Consider the following 18,162-nt stretch of genomic DNA (forward strand, 5'->3'; position numbering starts at 1 on the left):
CGCATCATGTTTTTGTTTTGGACATGCATATATCCCTATGCTATTGTGTTCCATTGAATGCATGTTCAGATGATCATTTGTTTTGCTATGTGATCATTGTAGTCATTTCTATATGACTGTTTTGGTGTTTGATTAAGTTGCTCACATGTTTCACATCATGTTTACTTGATCGTAATTTACTTGTTACATTATATTTGTCTTTTTATTACTTGCTTTACCTTGAGGGTCTAATGTGTTTTGTGCAAGTGTTTCAGGTTACAAGTATTTATGTTCCAAGTGCATCACAGCTTCTCATCACTTTGAAGGGGAGAAACTTTAAGCACTTTTAGTTTATATTGTTTAAGTTTATATTCAGTATTCTGTGCTTTGTACCTATGTTGCTTTTGTAAGCTTTTAGGGTTTATATCTGTAGGCTTTATGGTTTGTACCTTGCTTAATGCAGCCTTTTATACTATGTTGAAATCAATACTTTTATCTAAATGTCTTGCATTTTGATTTATGTACTGTCACTCTTGTGCCCTTGTAGGATTGTTCCTAGATGCATATACTTAGTGTATTGTGCATTGGTTGAGTGTAGAACATGCAAGTGACTTGCATTGAGCTTGTTTACTTGTTTGTTCAAGTGTTCATTCCAAGTGTGAATGAGCATTGTGGTCACTACCTTGTAGTGATTGCTTTGTTGACCTAGCCATGATTTGTTTCTTAACTCCATCTTTGCTTGATCACATATTACTTGTTTCATATGCATTTCATGCTTTTCTGCATACAATGATCATGGTGTATTGTTGTGTTTCAGGAGATTCATGGTCATATGATTCAAGAGCTTCACAGCTTCTAGATTTAGGTGTGAGTGAGTTTTGTCATTATTCCCAAACTCACGTTTAAGTCTAGAGTCTGTTTTAGAGTGTTTTGTCACGGAATAGCCAAAGGGGGAGATTGTAAGGTTGAATTTAATCAACCATGTGTTGGCTTTATTCCGTGACAAATTTGCTTGTAATACAGCACTTAGAAACCCTGTATTTAGGTGGGAATCATGTATGGTTAATGTGTGAGAGAGTGTGAAGAAATGCTTAAGACTGTGCAGTAAAGCAGGAACTCGCGGCTTGATCTCGAAGGAGGCTCGCGGTTTGCAAGCCGCCAAAAGTTACACACGCGCAGAGCATGCAAGAGAGCTGAACAGTCATGCCAGCTGGAGCACTACAGGACAAAAATCCAGACTGGCCATTCAGCTAGCTCGCGGCTTGAACTCGCGACTCAGTCAAGTCGCGAGGTCAAGTCGCCAGCCAGCCCTGTTTTGGAAAAACTGACTCTTTGCATTCCATTCTCACACCAGTATAAATACCCCTCATTCCCACAAAATATGTGTGGCCATTCAGAAAGAAAAACCCTAAGAAAGGTTTCTTCAAAACACTCACCTAATTAGAGAGAGCTACTCATTCTTAGAGAGAAATCTTTGTAGTATCTTCTCATTCCCTCTCTCATTGTCAGACCTATTGAGAGGAGATTTCTATCCAAACACTGCCCACACCCATTTAGAGCGTTGAGAGTTTTTGGAGTTTTGGGAAGCATTGGAAGATGCCAAGGATGGCGGATGCTATGGTCAAGTAACGGAATCCGGTAAGCTAGAAAAGAAAAAGGTTCGGCGCAACCTCGTTGGAGCAAGAAGCTTGGAGGGCTTAGGTACATCGGGTAGTAGATTAGGCTTGGAGGGTCTATTGCTGTTCATGTATCCCAACTACATTTTCTAGTGGATTATTGACCGCTTGGAGGGCGGTGAAGAGGTTTTACGCCGAGGGCTTCAGTTTCCTCTTCGATAACACATCGTGTGTTGTCCTTGTGTTTGCATCTCTCTTCCCTTTATCTTTGCCTTTTATTTTCTGCTGTGGATGTGATTTATAATTGGCTTAGATTTATTTTCAATTCCGTTTATAGCTTATGTTAATTTTCCGCACACTAGTTGTTTGTCATAAAACTTGAATTGGTTATTTTGTAATTGTGGGTCTAAACGTTCAAGGGTGTTTATACACATATTTGAACTTTCAGATTTAGGTTTCATCTATATCGATATCATACATGAACGTGTGTGATAACTTTTTAAAAATGTTTTCCATGTGTTATGTGTTTGCATCTTAGGAACTATAGCTTAAGATATAGGTGAAGAGGAGTTCAAGATGAAGAGGTGCTTCCTTTGTTGACTTTTCTATTTTGCCATGTTTTTCTACATTTTCAACAATTTAGGTGAGTGAATTTAGGTTGTTGTCTCCTTAGTGTAGTACTTGTTCTCTGTATAAGGCCTTCTACAGATTGTATAGCATTCAATAAGTGTGTAGCATCCAAAAGTGTTAAGTATACTGAGATAGCAAATAAGTGTAAGAAATAAGATAGCAAATAATGAAATAGTGAAGAGGGGTATGTGTAGAAAAGTGTATGTAATGTTTTAAGCATCAATAAAATTATATTTTATTTATAAATCTCAACACGCCCTGCCATGCCTCATCACGTCTTATGTTTGTGGATTTGGATCAATTTGAACTTGGGATTTTATTTTTCTGTTTCTTGCAGACTTTTTGGGATTTTATAACCTTTTGTGATCTTTTAGTTTAACGTTGGGGATTAGCTACCTTTGCAAGTGAATTTAATTATTATTGAGAAAAATTAATAGATGTCGTAAGGTATTGATTTAAAAAATATTTTTAGAACCTTTTTATGGCAAAATAAAAAAGAAATTGATTTTTTTGGAAGCTTTTTATATTTTTTATAAAAATGGTATCAAAACTTTCCTAAAATGATTTATTAACAATGTAGGGGCAAGGGCCCAAGATCGTATATTGGGCTTTGGGCTTTATCCGAGGATATAAATGGGTCCGAGGAGGAGCAAATAATTATTAGATATTTCCAGACCAAGTCCCATAAATAGGGAGCAAATAAAAGGTTGTCCGAGGAGTAGCTCCTCCTCGAACTTGATGAACATGGTTCAAAGTATGTAATCCAGCAATTAAAGTAACCTTCCAGGAAGCTTCAATGATAGGGATGTGTCTCATGAACATACGAGAAGGAAGGAGACCTAAAAAAATCTTTAAGGGAAAGCTGCCACCACCGCATTAAATGCACTGCAGCTACTTTTCTGACCGCATTTATGTGGAGAATACCTCTGAACAGTGCTACCTTGACTACCGCAACGCACAGAGAACTAGAGAGGGTGTCTGATGGGACAGGTACTCAAGTAAAGGCTTGGATGATCAACAGGTGTAGGATGAGGATGGTCCAGAGGAGGATATATAATGGGAAGGATTCTTCATAAGGAGGGGATCTAAGAAAAAAAGTGGAGAGAGAGAACACTGTAGTAGTCAAAATTGACTTTGTATTTAACTGTGATCAATATACATAATTAAGGGCTCCTCGGACTGAAAGTCTGTTGATATCAATACATCTTGTTAATGCCTGATTGTCATTTAAATTCCATATTAGCTATTGTTCAATTCATTAGAGCCTAGTTCTTTGATCCACTCTCTAGAAATTTATTGTATTTGACTCATTGGGCCGAGATCCCATATACTTTGGGTTTGGGCCACAAATCGGGACTCTACAAACAAATACCCTAAGGGCACCCATAAACTAAACCTTTTATTATTTAGGGTAAATTATAGTCTTGGTCCCTAATGTTATTTATTGTGTCAAAATGATTCCCTATTGTTCTAAATGTGTTAGTTTAGTTTTTAACTTTTTGGTATTATGTCAAAATAGTCCCTACCATTAAGTGATAGATGAAAAAAATGACGTGGTTAATTGTGATGATAAATAATTAGTTTTTATGCCACCTATGTACTGAATTTTTTGAGCTCATGGATTGGCTAGAAAGAAAAGAAGGTAAAAAGAAAGTTAAGAGTGGAGGGAGGGGGGGACTTCATATGCGTGTGTGATTGGGGGTGTAAACCACATCCCACCCCCCAAATTGCTATTTTACATTCTCAAAGCCCAAAACATGCTTTATTCGGGTTGCTATTGCTACAAAAATTTTGGCACCTATGAACAGTAAGTTTGTATATATAAAAACTACTGTAGCATGGTTGTAAAACAAAAATATATAATTTTATTTGATTTGTTTCAAAGGAAAAGATATAAAAGGAGTGGAAGAGAGAGAAAGAGTTGGGCAGGAAGAGAGAGAAATGAATAAATAAATGAATAAGGTTGAAAAATAAGAACTGAGATGTTGGATGAGTTATAAAATAGGATGATAAAATAAAAAAAGTAGCTTTTGAGTGTGTAAAATATGTATTTTTTTAGATACCCGGATGCAAATGCTCTAAGTAAATTGATCATGTTCCGTGCTCCCAATTTGATATTGTATCAGTTGCTTCCCCCCCCCCCCCCCCCCGGCCCCCTCTCTTTGTTATTAAATTTTAAGGCCTAATAGCAATGTTACAGTCATCTTTATCTTACATTGTGTGGAAGGACTCAGAATGCCCAGGATTAAATATATTTGGATTAATTTAAGGAAGTTTGGCCCAAACACCCATTAAAAAAATTAACATGATTATGTATTTTGAAAATCTACTTGTTGAATTATATGTTCTTTATGCTCTTAACATGCTAGTCAAATTTTGTTCCAATCGAATGTTATTTACTATTCGATTCATAAACTTATTTTTTATGCATAATCTTATATTACAAAAACTTGAAATGTAAAAATTTGTTAATAACATAGTTATTGATCTTTGATTTTCCAAATATTTTGCAAGTATGAAGGATATGAAAATAAAATGTAATCTAATGGTAAATTTATCAAAATTCACATCTAAAAAAAAGTTATTGAGTGGTATTTGAGCCATTGGCTCCAAACATGTTTGGAGCAAAATTGTGTCCTTAATTTAAGGCCACTTAAAGCAGATAAAAGAGAACCCAAAATCATGCAACCAAATGAGAACAATTGAATTTGATCCATCATCATCAATTCAAAACTTGTAAAATGCAACCCCAGATATCTTATTTAACCATCAGAAATTTTACCAGTTGAGTTAATTAACTAAAACCATTTAATGAATATTGAAACAACAAATATGTAATGAGTTAATTTCCTTTGACTTTGCTATTATATATATCTTGCATAGAATCTTATTATTATTATGATTGTCGTGCTATTTTAATGTTAAAATGCATTAACACAATGATAATAGATGACACTCCATAATACTTGAAAAGGCAAAGTTGAATCATCTTCTACTTCCTCCCATGTGAACGCCTTTCACGCAAAATTTTCTCTCCCATATACCTGCATAGAAAGAAGGAAAAGTTAATACTAAGAATATGTTAAAATAAAGGTTAAATGATTAAATTCACAATTTTATAGTATCAAAGTTTGAGCATTGTCTCCACTCTATCTTTTATTTAAAAGGTTAAAATCACGCATGTTGGGTCTTAAAAGAAAAGTTAAAAGATTAAGTTCTTCATTTTCCAACGGCCTAAGTTTTTACCTTCCCAACATCATTACAATAGCTTGAGGATTAGTCCCAGGTGATTGTAAAAATGTTGAACCATCAATGACCCTTAGCGCATCCACACCAACTTGGCAACCTCCATGGAAATGCCACATGGTCATGACAGTGTCTATACAAAATTGTTCCAAGGAAAACACAGCACTAGGATGTTGCGGCCTCTTGTTCCATTGTAAACTCACCATCATATCTATTAGTGCCTGCTTTGTCATGTTGCTATACCGGAACTTTGAAATGGATATGTATCTACAACATTCATGATGGTGCTCATGCCTAGAACACACCCCCTTAGGTCCACCGATTCTTTGAAATAGTTAAAGGTAATTGCTGGATTGTCTTTCGGATTTGTGTTCCGAAGCTTGAGATAGCCTGAAGAGAGGGGATATGCGACCTTTTCAACTATCACACCTCCTTTTAAAGTCATTTTGGCAATAGCATTTATGGTTTCAACAGCCTTGACCATTGCTTTTAGGGGCACTATGAAGGGCTGGTTAGTTTGCAATTTGAGCAAAGTTTCCTCAAATTCACTTAAGTAAATAACCTTCTTCAGCAGGACAAAACCTAGGTATAATTCATTACATGCCGTACCTCAAAAGTTTTGCCCTATCCAATATATTAAGAGCATGCACATGATCATGAGTTCAGACTGACATATTTCCCTTATGTAAGTATTTACAAATTTAATTATTATGTCAGTGTTGATTTAAGATGGTCATTTTATTTTGAAACAAGGTGATCCTATACATTTTGAGAATGCAGTTGGCAAATGTCTTCTACTAAAATGCAAAGATATATCTAGTAATTTTTTTATTCAAGAACATATAGTTTCATATCTTGTTTGAAAATTCACATCATGGACTGTAATATGCGTCACTTTCCTTTGAATTTAATAGGTAGAAGTAGGGCTGTAAACGAACCAAGCCCTTCATGAACAACTCGGGCTCGGCTCGATAAAAAGCTCATTCATGTTCGTTTGTTTACAAATAAGCCAAGTTTGAGCCTTAGTTTTAGGCTTGTTTGATAAACAAGCAGAGCTCAAGCAAAAAAAATTGTTCGTGAAGAATAGGGCTTGATACAAAACATGGCCGAGTGTAAGCTCATTTATAGCTTGATATATGTTTACTAAATAAACTTATTATTATGACATTACATATATATTTTGGAATGTTAATTTATACCTTGTTTATTCATATATGTTTTGGAATGTTAATTTATTTAGATTTGTGAAGATTATAGTTGTACGAATGACAAATGTGGATGTAAAAATTGTATTTTGAACAATTACTCAAGCTATAGACAATAAATGATGATGGATCAATTTAATTATGTAAAGTTGTAATTTGAACAAATTCTAATTACGGGTATTAGAAGCATGATAAAATGAGTATATATATATATATATATATATATATATTTGTTTACTTGATTTTTGGTGATACAAGCATTTGATGATGCAATTTTTTTGGATCCCAAGCTAAAAAGCTTGACTTGAGCTTGAGTTTGAGCTTGATATTAAACTCGAGCTTAGCTTGACTAATTAATCAAATCAAGCCAACCCAAGCTCAAGCTTTTTTCATTCTCACAAACTCAAGTTCAAACATTGTTTTAAGCTTGTCTCAAGTTCAAGCCAAGGTTGAGCATTTAATTTTTATTGACGAGCCAAGCTTTATTGAGTAGTGTGTGTTTGAGCTTGGCTCGTTTATAGCCCTAGGTAGAAGAAACTCCATATGGATTTTCTGGATCAAAATTTCAACAAGTGCCATTTTGCATTGTGACATCATTATGCATTCATGGTTTTTTTTTTTTTTTTTTTCAATCAGTGACATTTGCTTTGTGATTGTGACATCATTATGTATTTATGGTACCTGAAAGCAAAAAAAAAGCCTTTTCTTCATACAAGTGGGAGGGAGGGATTCGAGCCAAAGTTTTTCACATGAAGAGAAAGCAATATTATTAAATCACAAGAACTCTAGACAAATAAAAAATAAATAAAAAAACAAAAGAGACTACATATTGCATGTAGTAAAAAAAAAAAAAATCAAATTAAGATATATTTAAGTTTGGCTCGATTCACCCAACTAGACCTCAACCCTGAAGGACCCAAATATTTTGATTTCTCTTTCTCTTACACACAAAATGTGGGCCCCACATAAGTTGTGAGAGGAATGTCTTATAAGATCATCTCATAAAATAATTTATTGTGAGCTTTGCATATAAAAAAAAAAAATGCACTTAAATGACTTGACACCTTATACATGGTTAGATTTTATTTATTTATTTTAAGTGAATAAGAAGTAGGAAGTTAAAACCTTATTTATGAGTTGCCCTAGGTCTGTAGAAAGCCTTTGAGCCAAAGAAGAAAATATAAAACTCAGTCCACTAATTGTTCAACATAGTTACCAAACCTTGTGATGCCCACAATTTAGGTGAGAGACACTTCAACTGGAATTGGACAGGGAATCATGAGCATATTCATTGGATTATCAATCATCCCTTGGCCCACCAAGGGTTGGTCCAACACTACCTTGATCCGATGGGCCTGTAGATGGTCACTGGACCTAATACCACTCAACATCAATTGTTGTGGACTTCCAATTGCACCAGCTGATAATGTTATCTCATTCTACGACTTTGAGTTCTTCATTAGGTATGCTTTGTGAAACACTCCCAATGCATCTTTGAAAACCACATCATAAGCTTGAGGTCTTGATGTTCTTACATCAAAATAATCAAAGAGGGATTATCAAAACTAGCTATCAAATTAAAGTCATGCCACAGCAGCTAGGGGCGGAGCCACATAGTGGCTTGGGGGGGCCGTGGCCCTTGCAAAAAAAAAAATTTCCCATTAGACTATGAAGAAAAAATAAATGGCCCCCCCCCCCCCTACCCAATTCTCACCCATTCTCCCAGCCCTCAATCAAAATTTAGGAACACCCTTAAATTAAAAAAATAAAAAATAAAAATTATATGTTCTACTTTCAAGCAAAAAAAAATAATAATAATAAAATTAACAGAGCCAAGCCCATGATGAGCCCAATAGATTACAGAGGTAGCTCGCTCACGGCAAGCCCACGGATTCTCAACCAAAAAAAAAAAAAAAAAATCAATACAGAGAATCAGAAAATGAAACCCATCACGTTGCTAGCAGAGAAATCAAACCCCAATACTGTCTATATAGAGCAAAAGCAAATCAAACTCCAACAAACCAAACACAGAGGTGTTTATCTTAAAAAAAAAAAAAATCCCCAAGCTCGCTCCAGCAAACCCATCACGCAGCAAACCCAGGAAACCCATCATGCAGCAAACCCAGCAAACCCAAAAAAAAATCAAACTCCAGCAAACCCATCACGTAGCTTGCTCGTCGTCGTCGTCGTTGCTCGCCCCTCATCGCAGATCGCAAATCTTAGATCGTAGATCGCAGATCGCTCTACCTCTGCTCCGGTGCTCGGTGCTCCCTCCGGCCTTCCCTCAAGGTATTTCTCTCTTTTTCTCTCTTAGTCTCTCTCTCTCTTTATCTCACTGAAATGAAAAAATGAAATGAAATTTTCGCAGATCATAGATCGGTCATCGGAGATCGCAGACCGCTCTACCTCTGCTCCGATGTAGCGTTGCTCGTTGCTCCCTCCGGTAGTCCGGCCCTCCCTCAAGGTTTTTCTCTCTGAGACTCTCTCAATCTCTCTCTCTCTATCTCACTAAATGAAAAAATGAAATGAAATTTATGAACGTCTCTCTCTTTATTCTTTAACTTTAATACTCTATCTGATCTCACATCTCAGTAAGTCTCTCTCTCTTTTGAACTGTGAGTCTCTTATTGGCTGGCTTTTGTATTTTTCCTGTTTTTGTCTTTTTAAATTTGGCTTTATCTTATCCCTTTTTGTTGGTCAGTGTGTTGGTCTTTAGTGTAACGTGTGTTCACTGTGTTGTGATTTGTGATTGGCATTGCGAAATTTTCTGATTGCAGTTGGCTATTGTGATTGGGGCGCATGTTGTGCTTGTCTGTTGGCTGTTAAGTGGGGTAGGGAGGGGGTAGATGGGCTCATGGGGCCGGGTAAACAATAATTAAAGCAATGTAATGTACAGCACATTACATTGCTTTAATTATTGTGCTGCACGTGGAATGTATAATGTTCGGCTCTTTTAATGTAATATGTACAAGGGGCTAAACAATATAACAAATTAAAGCAGTATAATTAATGACAAATAAATTAAAGCAATATAGTTTATTGTTACGCTAAACAACAATAATTAAAGCTATATAATTAAATTAACCAATACATTATAAAAGACAAATTAATTAAATTATTTTTGTTTTTGTTTGAGGGGTTATTATTAATTAAATTTGTATTAAAAATGGGTTCACTATTTAAATTATAGTAGAAATTTTTTTTTTCTTGAGTATGAATAACATTCATATAACTAAGTAAAAATTTCTAATTAAAATTTTATTTTTTAAAATTCTTTTCAGGTTAATTTTTGAGTCATATTCTTAAAGCTAAAAGAATTATGAGCAAACGAAAAACAATTGATGCATTCTTTAAGAAAAAAGATGTTAGCAATTCAGAAATTAGGATACCTGTGGCTGTAGAAACAAATATTAATACTTCAATGCCTGATGAACACCCCTCCAAATGTCCAAAACTTCAATTTGAAGAGATAGATCGTGATCCAAGAACACATAAACAAATATGTGAATTTCCTATCAACAAACAAGATGAAATCCGACGAGCTTATCTCATAGAAAGTCCATACCAACCTAAAGATATAGACTATCCATACAATGATGATACTCATCGTCGTCGATTTCAACCTTAATGGTTTGTTTCACATAATGATTGGTTGGAATACTTACCTTCAATGGATGCGATATATTGTCTACCTTGCTACCTTTTTAGTAAGAAACCAATAGGTCGTCCCGGATCAGATGCATTCATTTCAACAGGTTTTAATAATTGGAAAAAGGTGAAAGATGGAATGAATTGTCTTTTAATTCGTCACGTAGGGAAAGAACCAAACTCCCCACATAAAATTGCTGTGAAATGTTGCGAGGATTTAAAGAATTATTCACGACATATTGACAAGCTAATTGAGAAACAAACGTCAAAAGAATTAGAGAATAATCGGTTGCGGCTCAAAACCTCAATAGAGTGTGCTCGATGGCTAGCATTCCAAGCTTGTGCTTTTAGAGGTCATGATGAAAGCCTTGATTCAAAAAATAGAGGTAATTTTATTGAATTGATAAAATTCACATCAACTTTCAATGACAAAGTAGCTAGTGTTGTCTTGGAAAATGCTCCAGGAAATGCCAAATATATATCACCCATAATTCAAAAGGAGATTTTGCATATTCTTGCTAGTAATGTGCGAAATGCCATTCGTGAAGAAATTGGGGATGCAAAATTTTGCATTCTTGTTGATGAAGCCCGGGATGAGTCAAAGAGAGAGCAAATGGCCATCATTTTGAGGTTTGTTGATAAAGAAGGTTTCATTAAAGAGCGTTTCTTTCATGTTGTGCATGTTAGAGACACTACTGCATTGACTTTAAAGAATGAGATATGTGCTGTCCTTTCTTGTTACAACCTCCACATTAAAAATATTCGAGGTCAAGGATATGATGGGGCTAGTAACATGCATGGTGAATGGAATGGATTACAAGCTCTTTTTCTTAAAGATTGCCCATATGCTTATTATGTACATTGTATGGCTCATAGGTTGCAATTAGCTCTAGTTACAACATCTAGAGAAGTAAAAGATGTTCATCAATTCTTTGATCATTTAGTTAATATTATCAATATTGTTGTTGGTTCTAGTAAGAGTAATGATGAATTGCAACATGCTTAAGCAGAACAAGTTGAGAATATGATTGCTTCTAATGAAATTGAGACTGGAAGAGGTGCAAACCAGATTGGTACTTTGCAACGAGCTGGAGATACTAGGTGGGGATCTCATTTTCAATCTATTTGTAGTTTGATTAAAATGTTTGATGCTACTTGCAAAGTTATCAACACTATCTCTGAGGAAGGGGCTAACTATAAACAACGCAGTGATGCCGAGGGAGCTTATCAGGTATTAACATCATTTGAATTTATTTTAATCTTGCATTTGATGAAAGAGATAATGGGAATTACTAATATTCTTTATCAAGCTTTGCAACAACATTCTCAAGACGTTTTAAATGCCATGCATTTAGTTTCAACTACAAAATCACTTATTCAAAAGTTGAGAGATGATGGATGGGAGCCTTTACTTGCTAGTGTTATATCATTTTGTGAGCAACATGAAATTGATATTCCTGATATGAATGCTCGTTACACTAAATGTCGAGGTAGATATCGTCATCAAGATGACAATTTAACAATGGAACATCATTTCAGAATTGGCATATTTACAGTTGCAATAGACTTTCAATTGCAAGAATTGAAAAGTAGATTTTGTGAGCTAACAACGGAACTTGTCATTCTTAGTTCAGCTTTAAATCCTAAGGATGCTTTTAGATTATTCAAAATTGTTCATATATGCAATTTGGTTAAGAAATATTATCCTCAAGATTTCACTGAACATGAACAAGAACTTTTGGAGTCTCAATTGCAATATTATGAGCTTGATGTGATAAAACATCCAGATTTTCAGAATATGAATACAATTTCCGAGCTATGTAGGGGATTAAAAATTTCAGGAAAGTCTAAAATCTATTTTTTGATTGATAGACTTATTCGTCTTGTGTTGACCCTTCCAGTTTCTATAGCAACTACAGAATGAGCTTTCTCAGCTATGAAGTTGTTAAAAACAAGACTTCGCAATAGAATAGAGGATGAACTTTTGGCAGATAATATGATAGTTTATATAGAGAAGGAAATTGCAGGAAATTTCACTATAAAGATGATAATGGATGAATTTTATTCCATGAAAAATCGTCGTCAAGCATGATTTGATCCGGTTGATGACCCGACCTAACCCAAATAATGGGAGATTTACTAAGGCTTAGTCCATGGAGCGGAGGCTTGGGTTGACAAAAAAATTTTGGCCCATTTTGTAGCCCATTGTGAATCCTATGCGCAGGATATAAAAGCCATTTTTTTTTGTGATTAGGGTTTTGTCTTGTTGTTGTTTTTGAGAAAGAAAAACACTGTAGCCGCACATTGTAATTTTCTTTGATAATAGTGAAATCACTGCAACTCTGTGGACGTAGGCAAATTGCCGAACCACGTAAATACTGTCTTGTGCGTGTGATTGTTTTTCTTTTGGCGTTTTGTTTTCTATATTTTTTTTGTTTCTCACAGGTTTGGAATTTCGGTTGAATTCCCAACATGTTCAAGTATATAATGATATATGAAAGTTGATAATTTTGTATACAATAGACTTAAGAATTATATTTAGTATATCTCTGTTACAACTTGCCCCCCCCCCCCCCAAGTATGTATTCCTGGCTACGCCCCTTATAGCAGCTCCATTCTTGTCCTTTATACTAATTTCAATACCCTAGGGAAACAAAAGGAGAGAGAATTACATTATTTTCTTAGACTTCATCTCGCGGTTGCTTGCAAATTAAAATAACACTATAAAAATCTTCAAACATGCACTACCATGCTCAAGTTGTCTACTAATAAATTTACGGTTGGTTTTAGAGTTATCATGTGTTGATTTTGAGAAATTTCTTAACATAAAGAAGTCGAGCTAGATTGAAAAATATTCAAAATCAATCCAACCTGACCTCATGCACTCACCTTCAGGCCTAGATTCATGTTACAAAAGCTGATACATCATACAAAGTACTCGATGAAAAAACCTTACCATTATTATATCCAAACAAGATCTTGTACACAGTTGCATGCAAATAGGCAGTAATCTTTCTTGGATTTGCATACTCAAGCAAATCTGCCGTCGTGTGCCTGTGACCATTCTTATCAAAAATTGTCCCTCCAATTTTTGCCCCATACAAATGATCATACATAAACCCATTATAGGGCAACACCCCAGCCTCAAGCAAACCGTCTCTCACAGCAACTTGATAATCCACCTTTGGTGGCTTAAACACCACCAACTTTTCCACCCATTCATATGATTTGTTCACCAATGTCTCGTCCCAACCACCTTCCTTTACATAGCAAGTGCTAGCATGGGTGTAGAATCCGCCATTCAAGGCGTTTCCACTACCTAAAATGTTAGGATTAGTGCCCTAAAATTCTATTGTATGTCATGTATGATATTATGTATGACATTATGTTCTATGTAATAAACATGTTTTATTATTATCTAAAAATAATGGTAGCATGAATGTTTAGATATTATCATATAGTTCTTGAGATGCATAGTATGTGATTTATGTGATTTAATCACAGAAAATATAAATCACAAGTTCTTTGTAAACTCAAAATCTTATTTTGTAGTCGGTGATGAAATTGGGCATTTCATCTACGAAGACTATAACATATCAATTAAGATGATTTGTCTTGATCATGAAAGTAGAGACTTCTAGTTGATATGTTAATATGTTTTAAGTGTATAAAACATATTGAACTGGACCGCTGTAAGATTTATTATTCTATCAACAACTGTCAAACGAATAATAAATCTCATGACTTCTCATTTACATAAACTCTCAATCCTGAGGGAATAGTGAACATAATCATAAAATGTGAGTTGTTTTAATATATCAAGAGTGAGATCTAGACAAACGGTCAAAACCTCAGTATGTTGGGCAACCACACGTAATGTTAAAGGAACACATATTTTCAAGATAGAATTCATAGTCTCTTTATAGAAATATAAAATATTTCTTTGAGATAAATTTAATTGGTTTGGTTATTCAGAGTGTTTAGTCTAACCACTTTAGTAAAGAGTTACTAAAGTTTATATTTTATGAAATTAGATTTCATAAAATATATTTATATATATATATATATATATATATATGAATAATTTAAAGAATTAAATCGGGTACTCAAGGATCAAGAGGTAGTAATTTATAAAGTGACAGTTAAACATTATGATTTTGTATTACTACGAATATTTTAATGAATGGGTTAAATGTTTAATAAAGTTTTGAAATATAATTTATTAATAAGACCTAAAGTGCAATTATATTTATATAGTGGTATTAAATATAATTAATGATAACTTTGAGCTTGTCAAGAGTTGACAAATAAGTCCAAAGCTCATTGGAACTAGAGCTTTATATGTCCTTTTTGGTCCCACTCCAAGCCATACACTAAAGCCCAATTGGGCTGACCCAAAAGGCTAATATAATTAGATAATCAGTTATTTATTTAATAAAAGTTATTAAATAAAGGAAACTGTCTAAGTGCAGAAATAAATGTGTGATTGAAAAGAAGAAAGAATCAAAGTTCTTCAATAAGGAGACACTTGGTTATTCTCTTGAAATATCACATATAGAACTGATTGAAAGACCACACATCTTGGGCACATTGTGGAATTGGAGTGAGGATTGAAAGGCATCTCAAGTCCAATCTTCATTTGTTTTGAATTTCATTGCATCAAGGTACGCTTTCTTATTCTTTGTTTCCGAAACTCAAATGCCACATGCTATCTTACATGAATGAAGTAGATTCGTTTATATTCCACTGCATGTTTTTGTATGAGATACAAAACTATATTTTCCAAGCGTTTTTCCAACATAAAACGCATGCTCAAGCATTGTACACGCCATCTTCGGAAGTGAATTGTTGAGTAGGAGATGTAGGAGACGTATCTGAAAGAGTGTGAGAAATTTTCACTGTTGGTTATGTTTGGATTGCCGTAAGGCGATCCTCCTCTTTTAAGGATTAAGACCCTTGCATTTTGTGAGAGTGTTGCTGCTAGTGGACACCCAGAGGTCCCTCCGCCAATGATTATGTAGTCATAACATACAGTTTCTGGGGCTGAAGTTGCTTCTTGGACAAATATATAGTTTGGAGCTGCATGTAGAAAGGAAAGAAGATATATGAGAACAATGTAAATGGCTCAATATGGTGATGAATAATGGTTAAATAATTAGTTTCACTCTTTTCTAATTACTTCTTTTGAGACAATCAGTAAGTTATTATAGTATCAAACCTGGTGATCACAAATCTGAACTTTGTCTCGACTAAAGTTCCAATTTACTCTTTCCTGAGATTAAGTTTTGAAACAACTTATAAATATACCAAATAATAGCTTCATTAAACACAAATTTAGTCTACAAGACTAGAATATTATGTTCTCAAATTTCAAAGCTTAAAATATAGCTAGGCCACCTAGACATTTTGTGTTGGAAAATATGGCTAAATAAACAAGTTTTGATTCAACAATACAAACCCTAAAAAATTAGCAATGACAAAAATAAATAGATGGAGTTAGAAAGATCTTACAAACTATAGAATCACGCAAAATGTGTTGTCTTTAAAGGTTAATTCGTGCCACCCAGAGTAGAACTCGGTGTGAAAGGCTCTCTTGACCGAACAACCCCCCAAGATTAGACTATAGTGATTTCTTCAAGTTGATCACACACTCAAACAAGAAGAACTAGGAACAACCTTAATTTGCCTTTCCTTAAAACTAAAAAATGATGCTGAAATTTTTTACGTGGAGATGAGCAGAAAGCTTAGAGCTGAACAGAGAAGGGAGAGTGGCGGCAGCAAGGCTAAAACTGTACTGAAAATAAAGTGAAAATAGGGTCTCTATATGCCAACTAAAAGGAAGATAAGTGGGCTGACCAAAGGACAAGACCTCCAACGGCTACTGTGCAGATTTGATGCCCAACGGACTGTTCCGGGCTGCTCACCAACGGCCATAACAAAATCCAATCAAATTTGGGCCAAGAGAGAATAAGGGAAGAGGTAAGGCCCAAGAATGATGTAACAAATTCAAGTCCAAACCAACCCCTAGCCCATTGTGATCCAACTTTCCACCTAAATTATGCAAAGCCTTATAAACTCATAACAAGATTTATTCCTAACCAATGTGGGACTCAAAACAAAGGTTAAGTGTTTGAAACACACTCACTCCAACATTTTAATATTAATGTATGTCTCTATTTACGGTGTCTGAAAAGGAGAACAAAATGTAAACTAAAACACGTGTACCTTTTTCTGAGTGAACAGAGCCATGAAAGTGAAACATGAGAATTCCAACAAGAATAGCCCCTATAAAGCTATATCGTCGTGAACCCATATCGAAGATTGCTGTAATCTTCTTTACAGAACTAAAAGGTAAAAGCCAAGCAATCTCCTTTAAAAAAGTGCAAACTGAGAGCTTGTTTAAGATCCCCTATAACCTTATTCTATTTTCTTTGGGAGCTATAATGATGTTATATTTTAGTGAAAATTTTAATGAGAAACCCCCATATATATATGATTTAATGATTCGATTGGATGAAACTTGCGTCCATGCAAGTGCAACCTAAACGTGAGCTACTTAAGACTTAGAGTAAGATTTGGGATTTCTTTCTTTTTTCCGAGAATCAAATTTGTGATTTCTTACTAAAAAAAACAAGGCATCAATGACTTGGGGATGGATTTTTGGCTTTAGTGAATGGCATATATACGTACACGTCTACATAATTGAAATGAGAGACAAAAAAAACATATACAAATTTGTGACTGTAATAACAGTCTTTATCATGGCATTCTTCTATTATCTCTTTGATGATGCCAATTAGGTATGAAAAAATTCGAGAGGGAATTTGGCTTTGAAAATACCGAATTAGGAAAGCCAAATTCAATCACGTTCTCTTTCTCGCCTAATTCAGCTATATGAAAGCCAATTTATAGGTATCACTTTTTTCTCTCCACTATTTTTGATAGAGTAGGGGGATTTAGGTAGGGGAGAGAAACTAATTCTTATTTGGATACACACTTACCCACTTTGATACAACTTGCATATTTATTAATGTGCAATTGAATTGCATTATTTACACACAAGTCCATTAATAATTGGTACTTAGTGAAAAGTAATTCAACAATCACTTATCACGTATCTAAGGGCACGTTTGGTAGACTGTAATAGACACCATAATGTAATAGATATTCCTATGGCATAACTATTCAGTTGTTTGGTTATGTTTTTATTACAATGAATAGTTATTTCTTATGAATAACTATTCTTCAAAATGATGAATAACTATTCATTATCAAAAGTACTAAATATCTATTCCTTCACTTTATGTAATAACTTTTTAAAAAAATTTCCTAAAAAGCCATTAGTTGCCACATCTTCAAAATGAAAGAAAATAAATTTTCCTTATTGTTAATCATTAGCTCTATTTTGAACACCTAAAATACACTTATTTTAGGAAATTTGACTTAAAAATGATTTAATTACACATTCTTTTTATACCCTACTAAATTATGAATACATATTCAGGATTTTACTCTTAAATGGTCACCAAACTAATGAATAGTAATACTTAATACATTTCAACTTAATATATTCCTTGTAATATTTATTCCTATTTCCATGTAATAATCATTATAGTATACCAAACATGCCCTAAATTGTGTCAAAGTGTGTGAGCAAGTGTGTGTTCCCCTAAGCTTTTTAGGAAAGAAATATATGAATGTCAAATTTGGTAATGTAGTTGCCCAATTTGGCCCCATGGTGAATCCCACGTGTAGCTCTCACCCCTCATGAAAGACCACCGATCCTAAATCCCATGCATGGTTGGGTTTGATGTAATGACGTAATACAATCTATTGGG

The 18,162-nt window shown here is 34.4% G+C and overlaps 1 pseudogene; it reads right to left on the bottom strand.

Annotated features, from left to right (window-relative positions):
* Positions 1-5,058: 5,058 nt before the first annotated feature.
* On the bottom strand, positions 5,059-16,720 carry LOC115960903 (annotated as a pseudogene).
* Between the last annotated feature and the right edge of the window lie 1,442 nt (positions 16,721-18,162).

This window comes from Quercus lobata, chromosome 9 (assembly GCF_001633185.2).
Source record: "Quercus lobata isolate SW786 chromosome 9, ValleyOak3.0 Primary Assembly, whole genome shotgun sequence".
Classification (NCBI taxonomy): Eukaryota; Viridiplantae; Streptophyta; class Magnoliopsida; order Fagales; family Fagaceae; genus Quercus; species Quercus lobata.